General features: G+C 44.9%; 1 long non-coding RNA gene across 1 annotated transcript in view; it reads right to left on the bottom strand.

Annotated features, from left to right (window-relative positions):
• Positions 1-4,086: 4,086 nt before the first annotated feature.
• Positions 4,087-17,562, bottom strand: part of LOC116755378 — a 38,102-nt gene continuing 24,626 nt past the window's right edge. Inside the window, exons 2-3 of the long non-coding RNA XR_004350343.1 lie at positions 6,547-6,645; positions 4,087-4,628 (exon numbers count right to left, since the gene is read on the bottom strand). This is a non-coding gene — a long non-coding RNA (uncharacterized LOC116755378). The remainder of the gene's footprint in view (positions 4,629-6,546; positions 6,646-17,562) is intronic.

A 17,562-nucleotide genomic window follows, 5' to 3' on the forward strand; every position in this document is an offset into this window, starting at 1 on the left:
AAATGTTTTTTTGACTTTTATACGCTTTCCAAATAGAAGCATTTATTATTTGTGTAAATAGTAAAAAAAAAAAAAAAGTATAATTATTTTAAAGTAAAAAGTAGCTGCTCTAGGGCAGGGAGACTGATGAGCTGAGCCTATCTCTTTCTGGGAGGCTCCCAGGGTTGGGTGGAGACAAGAATGATAATCTGCTGTCCTTATTCAAGGGCCCCAGGACTCCACCCCCAGAGCAGGGGCTCCCTGGCCCCAGTCGCTGGTTGTCAGATGGAACACACTCCCTCCCAGCCAGGCACAGCCTGGGCCCTGAAGGTCTAGCCCTGGACGTGGGTCTCTCCTGTGGCTGCTTGAAATGCTCAGAGAGATATGGAGGGGGCCTTCTATCACTCATTACCCGGCCTGCTCCAACCAGAAAAATCCTCACTTCCATCACTGTCACCCTCTCCTACTTCTACTCCATGGGGCACTTTTGGTAACGATGATGATGCTGGTGGATGATAATATCTTACCAAGTCCCTCCGACACACCAGTCCTATTATGTAGAGCCTTTCTGTGAATCCTTGCAATGAGGTCTGTACCACCTTGAGAGATACATACAGTTATCCTCACTTTACAGATCAGGAGATTTGGAGAGATTAAGCCATTTTCTCAAGCTCATACAACTACTAAATGGTAGATCCATTTAGTGTTGACTATTCCCAGTTCGTGCTCTTACCCACCGTCTTGATGTAGGTTGAATGCCCAGCCTGTGCTCTAAGCCATACTGTCTCCCATCCTCCTGCAGGGGCCACCCCACTATTTCAGCTGGCGATGGCTTTCCTTTTTGTGTGTGTTTGTTTTGTCTGACGCTCAATTCTTTTTTGAGTTTTTGGAGTTTCAAAGCAAAACCAAGTTGTACTTATTAAAAAACAAGTTTCCCAAACCACATAAATAAGTGATTCTAAAAGGAAATTTTTCAACCATTTATGACATTTGCCTTTACTCTGATTTTTTTTTTCTTTTGGCTTTCTTTTCTTATGTCCTTCTCCAAGCATCCTTCTTCCCCCAACTTCCTGAGATGTGAGGCAGTAATTTCAGTAACCTGTGTGTGTGTGTATCATAGGTTCCCATTAGTGCCCTCCCCCAGTGGCATTTATATGATGAAATTGAAGCTGTATAGATAAAAGTCATAAGGCTCCAGTGTACAACCAAAATATAAACTCCTGAAGTTGCATAGATTTGTGGTTGCCTATGTAGGTGTCGCATCGTGGGTAAGAATGTGCCTGGCTTTTCTCTGTATCAGCCTACAGTGCCCAGTACAGGGCCTGGCACCTCATGTGGCTCAATAAAAGCTCTCTGAATAAACGAATGAAGGAGAGAACAAATGAATGTTTCCCATTTTTTTTCACGGCTTGAGGGATCGTAGCTCCTGGACCAGGGATAAAACCCGTGCCCCCTACGGTGGAAGTGATGAATGCTAACCACTGGACCTCCAAGGAATTCCCAACAAATGGATGTTTTAATGACAGCACATACGGCTTCAGTTTCTTCATCTGTAAAACAATTACGATTTTATTCTCGTCTATGAGAATGAGAGGTCTGAAGCATGGGGAATAGACTGTATTCTAGCACCCAACAAACACACTGCCCGGCAGACAGGATATACGCAGTAAAGGTGAGTTGTCGGAAGTGAATTCCCCGAGACTCCTAGCAGGGGTGTGAGAATATGGCCGAAGCAAGGCCTAAACGTGCCCTGCCTATTTCTTAGAGAAGGACATTTTGCCGTTAAATGACTGAAATGGATTGTGTTATCCGCCACTTTTGCAGAGTCTGTGTGCAAATTATACGCCTGAGGCTCTAGGAAGTGGTCCCCAAGAGTTGGAAGCATTCGGTGTCCTAGGGTGGCCCCAGGCCAGGCCCTCAGGGAGCTATAAGGGAAACCAGGATCCTCTGCTCCGCCTGGGCTTCAAGACTATAAAACTCGGTCAGACCCAGACCCAGCTTCCTTTGGAGAACTGAGGCTGGAACCACCCTGGGATTCTGCTCCTCTTTACTGAGCACCTGCTAAGGGGGAGGAACTGGAATGGGCTGCTGCTGCTTTTCAGGCAAAAGCCCCTTTAATTGCTGTAAGGAATCCAGGAGGGTAAAAGGACTGGAGGGGTTCTGACACGGTTTCTCATTTCTCTGGGGGAAGACTCGCCTGCCTTCCCACCTGCCTGGAATCTACAGCTCTGAATAGTCTTTCAAAGAGCCTCCCTTTCCAGCGCTTTTCCCTCCTTCCCCTTCTCATTTTCCCTCCTCCTCCCTCTCTCCACAGCCTCCTTATCCACCGCAGAACCTACACAGAGTCCTCTCTCAAACAGCATCTTTGAATCAAAAACTGAATGAGCCCCCTCCTTGCCCTCCCCACCTCTCCCTGCCCCAAAGTCTCTCTCCCTCTCTCTCCTCCACACACACATTTCCCTTCTGCCACCTTCACCACCATCCAACACAGCAGCTTCCGGAAGCTAGTAGAGTCGTTATCTTATTTTGCTCCCATATCTGGGGATCCCTGAATGCTGCGGGCCGCCAGGTGGGAGGAGGGCCCCTGGAAAAAAGATGGGTCCTTGGAATGGGTCCTTCCTCAAAAGTGCCTTGCAACCAATCCATCTCTCTGCCACCGATTTTCCAGAGTGAGAGCGGAATTCCGCCCCCAGCTTTGTCAACATCCCTTCCATGTCCACCTAGTAGAGTGGCCCACCCAGCTGTGCTTGGCCTGTCTTGTTTCCATGGAGCCCAGCTGGGCCTCTGTGTGGCTCCCATTCTCCCAAGCATCTTGGTGGAGTTGGCAGCGAGTGACAGGCTGGGGTGCTGGAGGACCCAGCTGCCAGGGGAACATCCATCTCTAGGAGGGGAAATCCCGTTGAGTGGGACCCCCCTGCCCTGGGTTGCACCCCTCTGTTTGCAGGTGAAGCCAGGTCAACACAGGTCAGAGTTGTCTAGGAGGGTCATGGGCCGCTAAGGATGTGGGTGGAAGCAAGGAGGGGTGGCCCCACCCATTTTAGTGCTGGGGCTGGGGCTGCTCACAGATTAATTACAGGTGTATGAGCCTAAGGTCTTCTGAGCACTGGGACCTGGAGTTCTCTATCTCTCCCCACTCCCCTCCCTTCTCTATCTGACTCACCGGAGCTTTCTACAGTCCTGCCAGGCTCCCCAATCTCAGGAGCTGCAGCAAGGGACTGCTTTCCCTGGGCTTTGCCACGTCTTTCTATTACATTTGCATTGTTTCTGCACCTCCCCCCAGTGACCCTGCCTTTGCCCCTACCTAATTATGATGATAAGAACTGCAACAAAAATAAGCTAGTATCCCATGGCCGTTGAGCCTGCGCGTCCGGAGCCTGTGCTCCGCAACGGGAGAGGCCACAGCAGTGAGAGGCCCGCGTACTGCAAAAAAAAAAAAAAAAAGCTAGTATCTATTGAGTGTATCAAACTTATTAAACCTTATTAACTCTTCCAACCACGTGGAGTAAGAATTATCATCTGTATCTTCTGGTTGGAGGAATGGAGGCTTAGAAAAGTCAAGAAACTTGTCCACACTGTCACCCAGCTGGTGAGTGGCTCCCCAGAACTCGTGCCTCAGCCACTCCTGCCCACGAGGGCCAGCTTAGCAGTCTGGCTCCCTTTTGACAACTTCTCCCCAACCAGCCCTGTGTTCCATCCATCAGTCCTCCCAATCAGCAAGTGTCTACAAACCCCAGTCCGGGCCTGGGTCCCTGGAGGGGCTCAAAAGGCAGGAAAGCCATAGCCCCTGCCCTGGAGTTACTGAGGAGACAGGACAAAAACAGAGAAATTCACACACAACCCCTGGCTGACCCCTGCCAAGCCACTTCCCTTCTCTGAGCCTCGGTCTCCTTATCTGCAGAATGAGCGGGTTGCACCAGAGGGCTGCAAGGACGCAATCCTACTCATCTCTGATCACCTGAGTGCACCCCACTTAATTAGAAGGTGGGAACACTGAGGCCCAGGGATTAGGGCCATCCCAGAAAAAAGCTGGAGCAAAGTCAGAAAAGAAAATCACAAGATTTGACCCTTAGAAGAAAATGGCTTTGTTATTAAGAATAGGAGTAACACTCAAGAATGATCCCAGTGAGGGCCCAGAGAGGGGAGATGGGGGGCGCATCTACTGCTCCATCCTTTTGTATCTGACAAAGCCCGAGAGAGCGTCAGCCTGGTGTGGATTTCCCCTTAGTTCTTGGGCGCTCAAGGAAAAGTAAGCCGGTTGCTTCTGATCCTTTCATTTCCAGGGTACCGCAGGGTGCCCGGAGAGCAGAGAGGCTCCAAATGTGGCATTTCTAAGCCTTTTTCTTAGGAGCAAGAAATGGTGTTTGAGTGTGGAGGAGTGACCGGGATGAGGCACCTCCAGGTTTGGAGATGAGGGGACTGACCCAAACTGGAGGCTGCCTTTCCTTCAGGGCACCTGGGTAGGAACACACGCAGCTCGCAGCGTGGTTGCATCCCCCGCCATCCTACAGCAGCGGTGGCAGAGCGAGATTCAAGCTCATCTTTTCACTGCCGATCCAGCCCCGTCTTCAGTACCAGGGCATGACGCTCAGACTGCAATTATGGCTCCACAGTCAGAAGTCCATCTTTGTTCCACCTCTGAGAGAAGGTCCCTATAAATCACAGTATAGACAAAGTGAGATAAGGACTGTGGTAGGCTGAATAATGGCTCCCCAAAGAGATCCATGCCCTAATCCCTGGAACCTATGGTTGCTACTTTATAGGGGACTAGGGACTTGCAGGTGTGATCAGTGGAGGACCTTGAGATGGGGAGATTAGCCTGGATTATCCAGGTGGCCCTAAATATAATCCCAAGGGTCCTTAAAGACAGAGGCAAGAAGGCAAAAGGGGAAGCAGGAAATATGAGGATGGGAGCAAGAGGGTGTGTGTGTGGCGGGGGGAAGGGGTCAGGAGACGAACATGGGTAGCCTCCAGAAGCTCACCTGGAGGAAACATTCCAAAGCCTCCAGGACTCCTCCAGGTGAACATTTTGATTTTGGTCCAGTGAAACTGACTTGAGACTCCTGGTCTCCAGAACTCCAGTAAGAGAATCAATTTGGGTTGTTTTAAGTCACCAATATGTGGTAATTTGTTATAGCAGCTACAGGAAGCTTATACAAATGCTGTTTACCCACTTATGAGAATAAGCTAAAGCATTTAAAATGTATCTTTTCAGATGTAAATAATTTATGATAATTTATTGTAAGCAGAAACCATGATTGCTTCTCTTGGCTGGTTCTTGGATGTTTGGATTAAAAATCATTTTAAGTTAGTGGTTAAAGCCAAAACTATACCCTACCAGACTTGGCAAGGCCTAATTTTATATCGGTGATATGGAACTTTTGTTTACGTATTTGAAAGTAAGTTTTAAAATCTCTATATCAGACTTCTACTAATGCAGACTGCCCTCACCTCAATGCATCTAGGAAGGAAGTATACTTTAGTATATAGGACACAAAGACTAATATACTAAGCAAGGAGGAAAGAATTAGCAAGTTAATTGCCCTTACTTGTGTGTTCACTTCCATCCTGGTGAAGAATTATTTGTTCAGTTCTGTCTGGAATGGAGGTGTCTACTTAGAAATACGTATCTTTTTGGCAGTAATTTATCATATGCATGATATAACTAGCTGATAATTCTAGATCTTATAACAAGGCAAACGCACAAACCGTTAGCTTTGGGACCAGATGTGTAACTAAAAAGAAAATTCGTGGTTTGCTAATATTATTCTACGAGAAGGAGGTAGCATGTGGATTTCAGCTTTTCAGTATGTCTTGGATGTGTTTGTGCTTTTGTGTAATTGTTATTCACAAAGATGATGTTTATCACACGTATTATACGATTGGAATTATCACCGACTATACAGATTACTCTCTGGAATAATGACTGTGTTGACTGTAATCCTTTTGCTGGTGAACATGGGCTTGAACAAAAAAATACAAAAATCTAATCAACACAGGCTAAGGTGTAAGTCATGCCGTAACAGGGAAGAAATTTTGTATCCTTCTACAAGTTAATCAGTAAAGGAATGTTGCCTATAAGCTTACATTATGCATAATGGCCCGTCTCTGGGAACTCTGTCTCCCAGGTAATGAGCATTAAGCTAAAATACCTTTGTTTAGCTCACAGGAAACATCCTGACCAGACCCATCAGTGAATGACTACAAGAAAGAAGAAACTAGAACATTCCCACCAAAGTCTGGCTGGAACCAGGACTTTACCCCCTCCCCTTTTAGTAGAGAAGAAGCCTGAATTCTACTTCGGAGAAGGTAGTTCTTTGGGACACTAGTCCACCATCTTCTCCGTCTACTGGCTTTCCTAGTAAAGTCGCTATTCCTTGCCTGAACAACTTGTCTCTCAGTTTATTGTCCTATCCTGGAGTGCGTGGCACGAGCTTGGTCTCAGTAACAATGCTATCATTAGGTATTAACCCGCTTGCTTTCCAAAGCAGCTAGTAAGTATTCACTGGTGCTCACTGAATAGTGAGTTAAGGACAGGGACAATCATTAGATACTTAGAATGGTCTTTACCGTTATTTCCTGGTGACAGGATTGTCAGCTTTGTGGAGGCACTATGGTGGGGCTCAAAGAAATAGCATCTGCTCTACCCTCCAGAGCAAACGTAGCAACCTAAATATAAAACATGGAATATAAATCAACGACTCCTGTTCTAATAATTCTGACATGGAATTGGAAGAGCAGTTGGAGACGTCACTGAAGAGTAGATGTGAGGTTTGAACCAGACCTTAAAAGAGAGAAAAAAATGATCAAATGAGAGGTAGACATGTGGGGTGTACCTGAGGCCTGCAGTTGGATCCTGCCATAAACAGCTTGCATGCTGTTGAAGTAAATTTGGGGTCCCATTAAATATCTTCTTTTTTTTAAAATAAAATTTTAATTTTTATTTATTTTTGGCTGCGTTGGGTCTTTGTTGCTGCGTGCAGGCTTTCTCCAGTTGCGATGAGCGGGGGCTACTCTTCGTTGCGGTGCGCGGGCTTCTCATTGTGGTAGCTTCTCTTGTTGCGGAGCACGGGCTCTAGGTGTGCAGGCTTCAGTAGTTGTGGCGCATGGGCTCAGTAGTTGTGGTGCACAGGCTCAGTTGCTCCACAGCATGTGGGATCTTCCCAGACCAGGGCTCGAATCCGTGTCCACTGCATTGGCAGGTGGATTCTTAACCACTGCACCACCAGGAAAGCCCTAAATATCTTCTTTATGTTATCCTCAGGGTAAACTATGTATAAACACTACCAGATACTGTTTTTTAAAGGCCCAGCTGCTATTGCTTGTAGGTGGGCACTGATGTGCACACAGAATGCCCAGGTGTGGTGCTGAGTTGTCATCCCGCAACTCCTGCTTTCCAAGGCAGAGAAGCGCCACTACAGTGTGTTCTGTTACAGCCCAGACTGGTACTAACCTACAGGGGGTACATTTTAGGATTTGGTCTCTGTGTTTTGTTTGGGGTTTGTGGTGATTTGGGATGAGTGTCCTCATGGACTGTTTTACATGATATGGTTCAGAACCTGTTGTCTGACCTATCCTGGTCAGTTTCAGCCCAGGATGTGACTTTTGTCTCCCCCTCTAGATTGTGGACCCCAGGACCACATCTTACTCTTCTGCACATCCTCTTCCACACCTTGCCTGGTGCCAGGCCCAGAGGGATGCACCCTAAACCTGAATCAAATTGCAAAGCCAAACAGATGCCAGTGGAAGGATTTGGTGGGATTTAATAGCAACCTATGAACTTGGGAAGCTAGGGATTAAGGGAGAATGAGTCTTTCCTATTATTCAAATTGTCAGAGTTGCTTTCCTTCCGTATTCTTGTGTTGAAATCCCTGCTAGAAACCTTTCTTGTCTAAAACAGGTAAGTAACCACCTTCAAACAGCCAGGGGGTCTCTTTAAAGCTGCCAGGTCCATATGTAGAGTTTTAATGGCAATAGGCCACTGATACTTTTTTCTTCCATTCCACCTGGGGAAAAATCCCCCAAGCCCACTTTACTCTGAGGCCAATGGACAGAGATGCGAAGGTCCACCTGGCAGTGTGGGCTGCTGGAGGGAGGACGTGGCTACTGAGTGTCTCAGAGCTGACTGCACGGAAGACAGCCCAGGCCTGGCTCTCTCATCACACATAGGACCAGGACAGGTCTGCCCACCCAGCCTGAGCCTCCCTGTGTGGCATCGCCAAGCTGGGGGCTATTTCCTCCCCTGCAGACCTGGAAGCAGTGAGTCTGACAGTGACAGCAATCTGCCCTGACAATCGGGTATGAACACAGGTGGGAAGACCGAAACACTTGCCCCTTCCCGTGAGTACTGGGCCAGACGTGCAGCAGTGACGCCCCTTCCAGAAGCAAGGACACCTTCTCACCCCTTTGGTGACATTTGCCTCTTGTAGAAGGGGCACTGCCCTGGGAAGGGCACATGCCTTAGATCATATAGTCGCAGGCAGTGGGGGACTCTTGGTCTGTGACTCTAACCCACAGCTTTGCCCATTGGGCCACACCACCCCGCTACTGCCTGTCACCTGTGCTATCATCGGCTCCAACTGCTCTATCTAGAAAGTGCTTCTCTCTCATTCTCCCTTTTCTTTTTTTGTTCCCTGGGTCTATCTGTTTTTGTTTTTTTCTTGTTTATGTTGTTCCAGGCACACTTGTTGGGGAAGTAGACCAGGGAGCCCCCAGATACCTGGGCTGGGTGGACTGCTATCTCTGGTTGACACATCTGCCTGCAGGGCTCGCTCCTCCCTCACAGCTGGCAGCTGTCCACCGGGAGATGGCTGCGGCTGGGAATCTGCAGCGGCCCAGCTGAGGGCTGGCTCCCCGCCCCTGCAGATGGTGGAGATGACGCCTCTGGAGTGCCAAGCCTCCCCCGCGTCACCCCAGCACACGCAGGGCCCTACAGCCCATTTCTTCTCTCCTCCTGTGGTTTCTTCTTGCTGCTCTTTGGTCAAGAACAAGAGGAAAGACTCCGGGGCTGCACCCTGTTATTATGCGACAGTCATTTACATCCTCGAGCTCTAAGTCAGGGGTCAGTAATGAACCCAAAAGTAGGCATCGCTGGGGAGAACTGAGCACACCTGCTCTGGTTTGGGCAGGGCAGGCGGAGGTGGACGTGGAGCCCAAGACCCTTCCCGTCTGCCTCCCGTGCCTCAGTTTCCCCATCTGAACCATCTTCTCCAAAACAACTTACTGCTTTCAGAGCAGAAAAATTGGAAGAACCTGAAACATTTAAAGAAAAAAATCACCCACAATTCTGCCATTAGTATCTTGCTGTTTTCATCTATCTTTTTTATATAACTGAATCACCCTGCCTATGCAATTATGGATCCTGTTTTTAAACAACAACCTTTCCATAATGAACAAGTCATACATGTTCATTATAGAACATTCAGAAAATTCAAACACAAAGAAGGAAAATGACTTTTTGTTGCTTCCTTGAGAAATGACAAACAGTAATGTTTTGATGTTGTCTTTCTGGTCTTTTTAATAAGCATGATATACCAAAAGGAAAAATAACGCACAGTATTCATACTTTCCATACTTTGGGGCAACTTTTCCTTTTTCCCTTTATTATTCAGCATGCCTCATTTATGATGACAGAACATACAGATGTGCTATATTTTATTTAACCAATCTCTATTGTTAGTCCTTTGGCTTGGTTCCAATTTTTCCCCATCAATAACAGGGCTAATTGTAGCTAAATCTTTCCCCCAGTTCTGTATTAACACCTCTGGCACCCTCATAGACTATGGGGAGATCGTGCCTGATAACATGTCTGAAATTACTTTGAGAAATAGGTACATTGCTGCACATCTGTGAAGGGTTATTGTTTGTCAGTTGATTCAGGGAGTAGGTGGTGTTGGTGGAAATGGTGCATGTATTAAGCAAAGAATAATCATAAAATCAGACACTTAACATGGTACTTCCCGTGTGCCAGGTACTGTTCCAAGAGCTTCACATTATTTTTAACGTGTTTAATTCTTAAAACAACCCTGTGAGGTGAGTACTATTAATTGACCTACATTTAATTTTTTAATTTATTTTACTGAAGTATAGCTGGTTTACAATGCTGTGTTAATTTCTGCTGTACAGCAAAGTGATTCAGATATATACAGATATAGATATTCTTTTCCATTCTGGTTTATCACAGGATAAACAACTATTGGATATAGTTCCCCGTGCTATACAATAGGACCTTGTTGTTTATCCATCCTATATATAATAGCTTGCATCTGCTAATCCCAAACTCCCACTCCATCCCTCCCCCACCCCCACCCCCACCCCCACCCCCCGGCAACCACAAGTTTGTTCTCTATGTCTGTGAGTCTGTTTCTGTTTCACAGATAAGTTCATTTGTGTCATATTTTAGATTCCACATATAAGTGATATCATATGATATTTGTCTTTCTCTGTCTGACTTACTTTACTTAGTACGATAATCTCTAGGTCCATCCATGTTGCTGCAAATGGCATCATTTCATTCTTTTTATGGCTGAGTAGTATTCCATTGTATATATGTGTCACATCTTTATCCACTCATTGTCGATGGACATTTAGGCTGTTTCCACCTCCTGGCTATTGTGAACAGTGCTGCTACGAACATAGAGGTTCACGTATCTTTTTGAATTATAGTTTTGTCTGGATATATGCCCAGGAGTGGGGTTGTTGGATCATATGGCAACTCTATTTTTAGGTTTTTGTGGAAGCTCCATACTGTTCTCCACGGTGGCTGCATAAATTTACATTCCCACCAACAATGTAGGAAGATTCCTTTTTCTCCACACTCTCCCTAGCGTTTGTTATTCGTATTTTTTCATGATGGCCATTCTGACCAGTGTGGGGTGGTCCCTCATTATAGTTTTATTTTTCAAAATCTCTAATAATTAGAGATGTTGAGTATCTTTTCATGTGCCTGTTGGCCCTCTGTATGTCTTTGGAGAAATGTCTATTTAGGCCTTCTGCCCATTTTTCAATTGGGTTGTTTGTTTCTTTGTTGTTGAGTTGTATGAGCTTAATTAACTTGGCTTTTAGATGAGGAAATTGAGGCACAGAGAGGTTGAGTGTCTTGCCCAAGGTCACAGAACTAGGAAGTGGTGGAGCTGGGATTCTAAGGCAGTCTGGCTTCCAAGTCTCTGCATGTAACCCTCTCTTAAGAAGCCAGTCCCCTTGAGTGTGGGCAACTGGGAAATGGGGGGTAGTGGTAGGGTAGGTATGAACCATGATTTTAGTGCACCCATGGAGTCCCACGTGATGGTAATAGGCACCTGACCCAGCATACCTTAAGGGAGCTCACCAGCCTTCAGGCTCTGCCTCAAAGATCAGAGCACTTGGATAACAGCACAGAAGTGATTATTCAAAACGAGATGTTATCTTTTAAGGGACACTTTATATTTAGGAATAAAATGACGTGATGTGTTTTGTTTGCTTCGAAATAACGCTGGTTGGGGGCAGGGTGGGGGGTGCATAATGAACAGATGGAGTGTAAGTAATGCAAAATCAGCTGTGAGTTGAATTTGTTGATGCTGAGTGGTCTGACTGACTGGTGGATCTATGGGGGCTCTCTCTTCTCTTGTATTTGCCAGAAATTTGCCATGCTAAAACATTTAAAAAACATCTCAAGTCATTAGATAGTTCATGAATGATATTTGAGGGGATATTCCAACCCACAGTGTAAAGGTTCAGAGTAGAACATAAAGACAAAAACACCTCTTTATTGGGTTTCTTATTTATTATTCTTTTAAAATAAGTTTCTTTCTTTCTTTCTTCCTTCCTTCCTTCCTTCCTTCCTTCCTTCCTTCCTTCCTTCCTTCCTTCCTTCCTTTCTTTCTTTCTTTCTTTCTTTCTTTCTTTCTTTCTTTCTTTCTTTCTTTCTTTCTCTCTCTCTTTCTCTCTTTCTTTCTTCCTTTCTTTCCCCCAGTATTGATCAGTTTGCAGAAACATCCCCAAAGGGTCCAGCTCTTCACTGAGAATGTATGGAATGAGAGTTAGAGGTTTGTTCATTCATTCAAGAACTATATCTTCATCTTGAGCACAGGGATGAGCTGTGAGGGATACGACTGAGTTTGGGAGAAAAGATACACAAAGGAAATGTTAACCACACAAGGTAAGCATTCAGCAAATGTCTCAAACCTTAGCGGAGGCTAAGGGGGTAAGGGAGGAGGGTGTGGGTTGTGTCCCCCTGCCCAGGGCTTAGAGTTCCTGAGGGAGGGACAGCTGAGCCCGGATCCTGGAGAGCTCTCTTTTTCCTCACTCCCATCCTTCCCATCTGAGTGCCCTAGGACTCAGGACTGTACAAGGGGTCAGGACTCTACATTTTGCAAAGGGAGATTTAACTTTTCAGCTGGCTGAACCAAAGCAAGAAAGCACCTCTCTTTCAACACCATCTCTTATCCTTATATGGTGGCAAACTTTCTGACAAATCTGGCTGCTGTGTATTTTTTCAGTGACTTAATTTGCCAGGAGGGCTAGCAGTGTATGGTATGTACGTAATCTACTCCAAAATGGATTTTACATTATAAGAGATAGATCAATAGAGAACAAAGCCCCCCAAGAGGTGAGGTGGGCCGGGCCTACGGACAATGAACTAGTGGAAGAAACATCTGTGTGCTCCGGAAGATCCTAGGTCTCTTAGGATCCCATGCTCATCTTCTACCAATGAAAGCTCAATGAGGTTCCACCCTCCCCCACTCCCTCGTCCTGCCTTTCTCCCTTCCTTGAAAGAGAGTGTTTAGTTTCCGAATTAACGCACTATGGACTACGCCAGGATTTAGGGCAAAACAGAAAACTGAGATCCGGAGCTCTGTAATTAGGCCTCCGCGTGGATTTCAAGCAGGGCCGATCTGTGAACATGCCTGAATTTTCCGGTCTGGAGGCAGCAGGAGAGGGCTGATCAGACACGGCTAGTGAGGCCCCCAGTTTTCCTGATCTTCCCCCGCTGTTGCGGCGTATGACCACAGCTCAAGAGCTGGGTCACCGCAGTCTCCTGCCCATGCCTGCGCAGTTGGCCTGGGGGTGCTGACAGCACTGCTCCGTAGGGGAGGGAAAGGGAAAGGTGAGCCGGGAGGAGGGCATGCCAGACGTCAGGCTGTCTGTGGATTAGAGGAGCTGCCAGGAGGGCCCGTTGGAGGCAGAGCCCAAGGGTACTAGGTGCAGAGTAATTGGGGTCCTGCGGTCCTGAGTTAATTTCCATCTTTTCACAGACGGGCACACACGTTGGAATAGACAAGACAGAAATTTAAGCTGTCACTGCTGCCAACCAATCCTAAGAAGCAAGACTGAAAGGGGGCAAAAGCTCAATTTCTCAAAAGCTGTCTACCGGGGCAGAGACCTATGCCTGGAACAAGGCACCCCCCCAAAGTGATGCAGCCTGGGGTTTCTTCACTGATGGGCAGGCACTCACTTTTCCTGGGCACAGAAGTTTTCCTGGCACCCATGATTCCACTACCTGGATTCTTCCAGTTTTTACATGGAAAGGCCTTTTTCCCCCCTTATTCTTGGCTTTAAAGACTCCTCCCAAATTTCACCAGTCTGCTAGGAGTTTTTTTTTTTTTTTTTTTTTTTTTGCAGTACGCGGGCCTCTCACTGTTGTGGCCTCTCCCGTTGAGGAGCACCGGCTCCGGACGCACAGGCTCAGCGGTCATGGCTCACGGGCCCAGCTGCTCCGCGGCATGTGGGATCCTCCCGGACGGGGTCACAAACCCGTGTTCCCTGCATCGGCAGGCGGACTCTCAACCACTGCGCCACCAGGGAAGCCCTAGGAGTTCATTTTTACCGGTGAGATCTGTTCTCTTGCTTGCGTGAAAAGGACCAAAACTATTTCCTGATAACAAGGCCAAATAGCTGTAGCTTGAGTCTGTTATCTCAAACCTGAATGTAACCTGAGGTGCATTCATTTTAAAAAAATGCCAAGTAAGGAATGAGGTTCTCTCAACTTACTGCACTGGTCAGATGCAACCTGGAGAATTATGTTAACTTCTGCATTTCACCTTTAAGAGAAATGCTGGCTATTTTATAATACTTCCAGAGGAGAGATCAAGAACTATGTCCCAAAAGGACTGTTCAGGAATGACAAGTGTGTGGAAGATAAAACTGAAGGGGACAGGAGAACCAGCTCCAAAGCAGTGAAGGCCAGTGTTGGCTCAAAAAAGCAGAACCAGGGCAAAGGGTGGGGGAGGGATATGCTGGGAGACAGATTTTGACTTTATAGCAGCCAGAGCCTTCTAATAATTAGGCTATTTAAACATGGGAAGGGCTCAGGGAGGTAGTGAGTCAAGGCCTAGTCAGACAGTAGCCAAGCAGAGGCTGGACAGCCACTCCTAGGAGAAGTGCTACATGGGGACTCCTGCATTAGGCAGGAAAGGAGCTCTAAGATTCTGTTATTTTGTAACTCTCTGAAATGTAGGTCCTATACATCATAAATTAGATTAGGGGATAGACTACAAAATTTCAGTGGCTTCTTAAAAACATTTAGAGTTTTGTTTATAGAAATGAAGAATGAATGAAAGTAAAAAAATGAAAGCCATGGGTCATATTTGTAGGCTCCTTTCAGCATTTTGATTTCATGTGTCTTTGTGTTCCTCTTAATTTCAAATACTGCTTTCTTTTACTTCTACCTATATGTCCTTTTATTCTCTCTCTCTCTCTCCTTTTACACAGAAGATTTTCATTTATTCCATGGGTGGTGGGTCTTTGGATCATATTGGAGAAATTTAAGGTCTGGTTATTTGGAAATGATTAGAGTAAAAAGTCTATAATATCTTACCTAGCCTGGTGAGTGTTTCTTTGTACTTTTTCTCTCTTCTCCAACCACATTTTTTGGTCAAGACCACGTTTGGGTTTAAGAAAAATCATTAATGCTCATAATATTATGAGTAAAGGAAAATAAAGTAGAATTGCCAGAATGATTCCGGAGGAATACACATGCAAGTACAACCAAACTAATCTTGAAAAAGAAAAGAAAGAAATAATAAGGACTTTCCATGAAACTAGAAGTGCATACACCATAATTACAATAATTGACATAATGCTGGGAAAATGATGCTCATCGATTAAAACTGAAAAGTCCAGAAAGAGACTCAAATCAATATATAATGAAAGCCCCATTTAAAATCTGTAAGAAAAAAGCTGACTTTCATGAAATGATTAACTCTTTGGAAAAGAAGAAGGTCACCCCAAATTTCATAAATAAAACCATGGAAGACACCTGAAACATTGTAAATCAACTATACTTCAATAAAAAAATAATAAAAAATAACAAAACCATGGAAGTACTGGGGAAAAGTATAGGTGAACATTTATATATTCTTTGGGGAAAAGACTCTTAAAAATAAAAAACACCTAAGAAAGTATCTGAAATAAAAAATACTGATACATTTAATTGTAAAATGTCTGTGCATCAAAACCACAATAAACCATATAGGCAAATAGCAAAACAAAACGGAAAGTATTAACAACATACATGAATAAAAGTTAATGTCATAATATATAAAAAGCTCTTACTAATCAATAAGATTAGGAGCATTGTCTCAATGGAGGACAGAGCAAAGCATGAGAATATAAATCAACTCAGAAGAAACACAAGTGTCCGAACTGATGGCAAATTAAAGCTATGAGATGCTATTTTTTTTTTTTTTTTTTGTCTATCCATTGGACAACATACTTTTGTTTAATGTAAACATTTAGCATTGACTTCAGTTTGGGAAACAAGACATTCTCATATACTGATGTGTGTGAATTGATGCAACCTTTTGGGCAGCATACTTGGCAATATATCTCAGAAACCTTGAAGATATTCAGTCCTCTTTGACAAAGGAAGTCCACTTAGAAGAATTTTTTTCTAAAGAAATCACTAGGACTGTATGCTAAGGGTCAGCTGTAGGAATGTTTGTATTGAGCAGAAACTAGAACCAATCTAAATGTCTAATGGTCCAATAGTGACCATTTAATCAATGTTGATATGTCCTATGTAGCCATTAAAAATGTTGTAGAAGACAATAAGTGCTGGAGAGGGTGTGGAGAAAAGGGAACCCTCCTACACTGTTGGTGGTAATGTAAATTGGTGCAGCCACTATGGAGAATGGTATGGGGGTTCCTCAAAAAACTGAAACTAGAGTTGCCCTATGATCCAGCAATCCCAGTCCTGGGCATATATCCTGACAAAACTATAATTCAAAAAGATACATGCACCCTTATGTTCATAGCGGCACTATTCACAATAGCCAAGATATGGAAACAGCCTAAATGTCCAACGACAGATGAATGGATAAAGAAGATGTGGTATATATATACACAAAGGAATACTACTCAGCCATAAAAAAGAATGAAATAATGCCATTCGCAGCAACATGGATGGACCTAGAGATTATCATACTAAGTGAAGTAAGTCAGACAGAGAAAGACAAATATCATATGATATCAGTTATCTGCAGAATCTAAAACACAACACAAATGAATTTATCTATGAAACAGAAACACACAGGCGTAGACAACAAACTTGTGGTGGTCAAGGGGGAGGCGGCTGGGGGAGGGATGGAGTGGGAGTTTGGGATTAGCAGATGCAAACTATTATATATAGGATGGATAAACAACAAGGTCCTATTGTATAGCACGGGGAGCTATATTCAATATACTATGATAAGTCATAATGGGAAATAATATGAAAAAGAATGTATATATATATATATATATGTATAACTGAATCACTTTGCTGTAGAGCAGAAATTAATACAACATTGTAAATTAACTATACTTCAATAAAATTTTTTAAAAGTGCTGTAAAAGAACATGGAAAGATGTCCATAGTGTATGTTTCTGTATATTTCTGTTGCTGTTGTTGAAATAACTGTCATTTATTTATTTTGTTCAAGTTGGTTTGTTTTTTAAAAAATGGTGTACACTTTGAGCAAAAGAAGCGAGATTTAGTCTGGAAGCTTAAAGGACTGGAGCAGAATTGTGGCTGCAGGGTGCCTTGGGTCTCAAACCATCCTCCTGGATACAACCGCAAAGCACTCAGCCTCTGGCCTGGAGAACTTCTGGCCACGCACTGTGTTTTGCAAGCTCTGTGTTGGTGTTACATTGTGCACCAGGGGTGGAAGAATGGACTAAGGGTGAAGCGGAGCAGCTGGCAGCCCCCTTGGGAACTCCTCCCTGTCAGGTGGCTTTTGTTCCATGTCCTCCAAGCCTGGAGCCGTGCAAGGCCCTGGACGGTTAATCAAGTCAAATCCAAGAGCTGTCTCACCCTCTGGCTTATAGTAAACATGCCTTCAGGCACAAGTGCCCAAGAGCTGGACAGTGATGCCGGAGCAGGCACTGGGGAGCCAGCATCTTTTAGGAGAGACTCTTTGTTTTCCCCTCTCTTCCCCTTCCCTCCTCACCCCTCCCCTCCTTAGCCCTTTCCTCTTCTCCCCCTCTTCCCCCTCCCTTCCCATGGCCTTCTATATCCTCCTTTAGGGATAGGCCTGAGGCTAATACAATTTGGGAGAGGAGAACCTCTTTAAGAAAACAAGTACACAATAATGAAATCAAATACAAGTACAGGACCTTGAAAGGGTTCTG

Source organism: Phocoena sinus, chromosome 6 (assembly GCF_008692025.1).
Source record: "Phocoena sinus isolate mPhoSin1 chromosome 6, mPhoSin1.pri, whole genome shotgun sequence".
Classification (NCBI taxonomy): Eukaryota; Metazoa; Chordata; class Mammalia; order Artiodactyla; family Phocoenidae; genus Phocoena; species Phocoena sinus.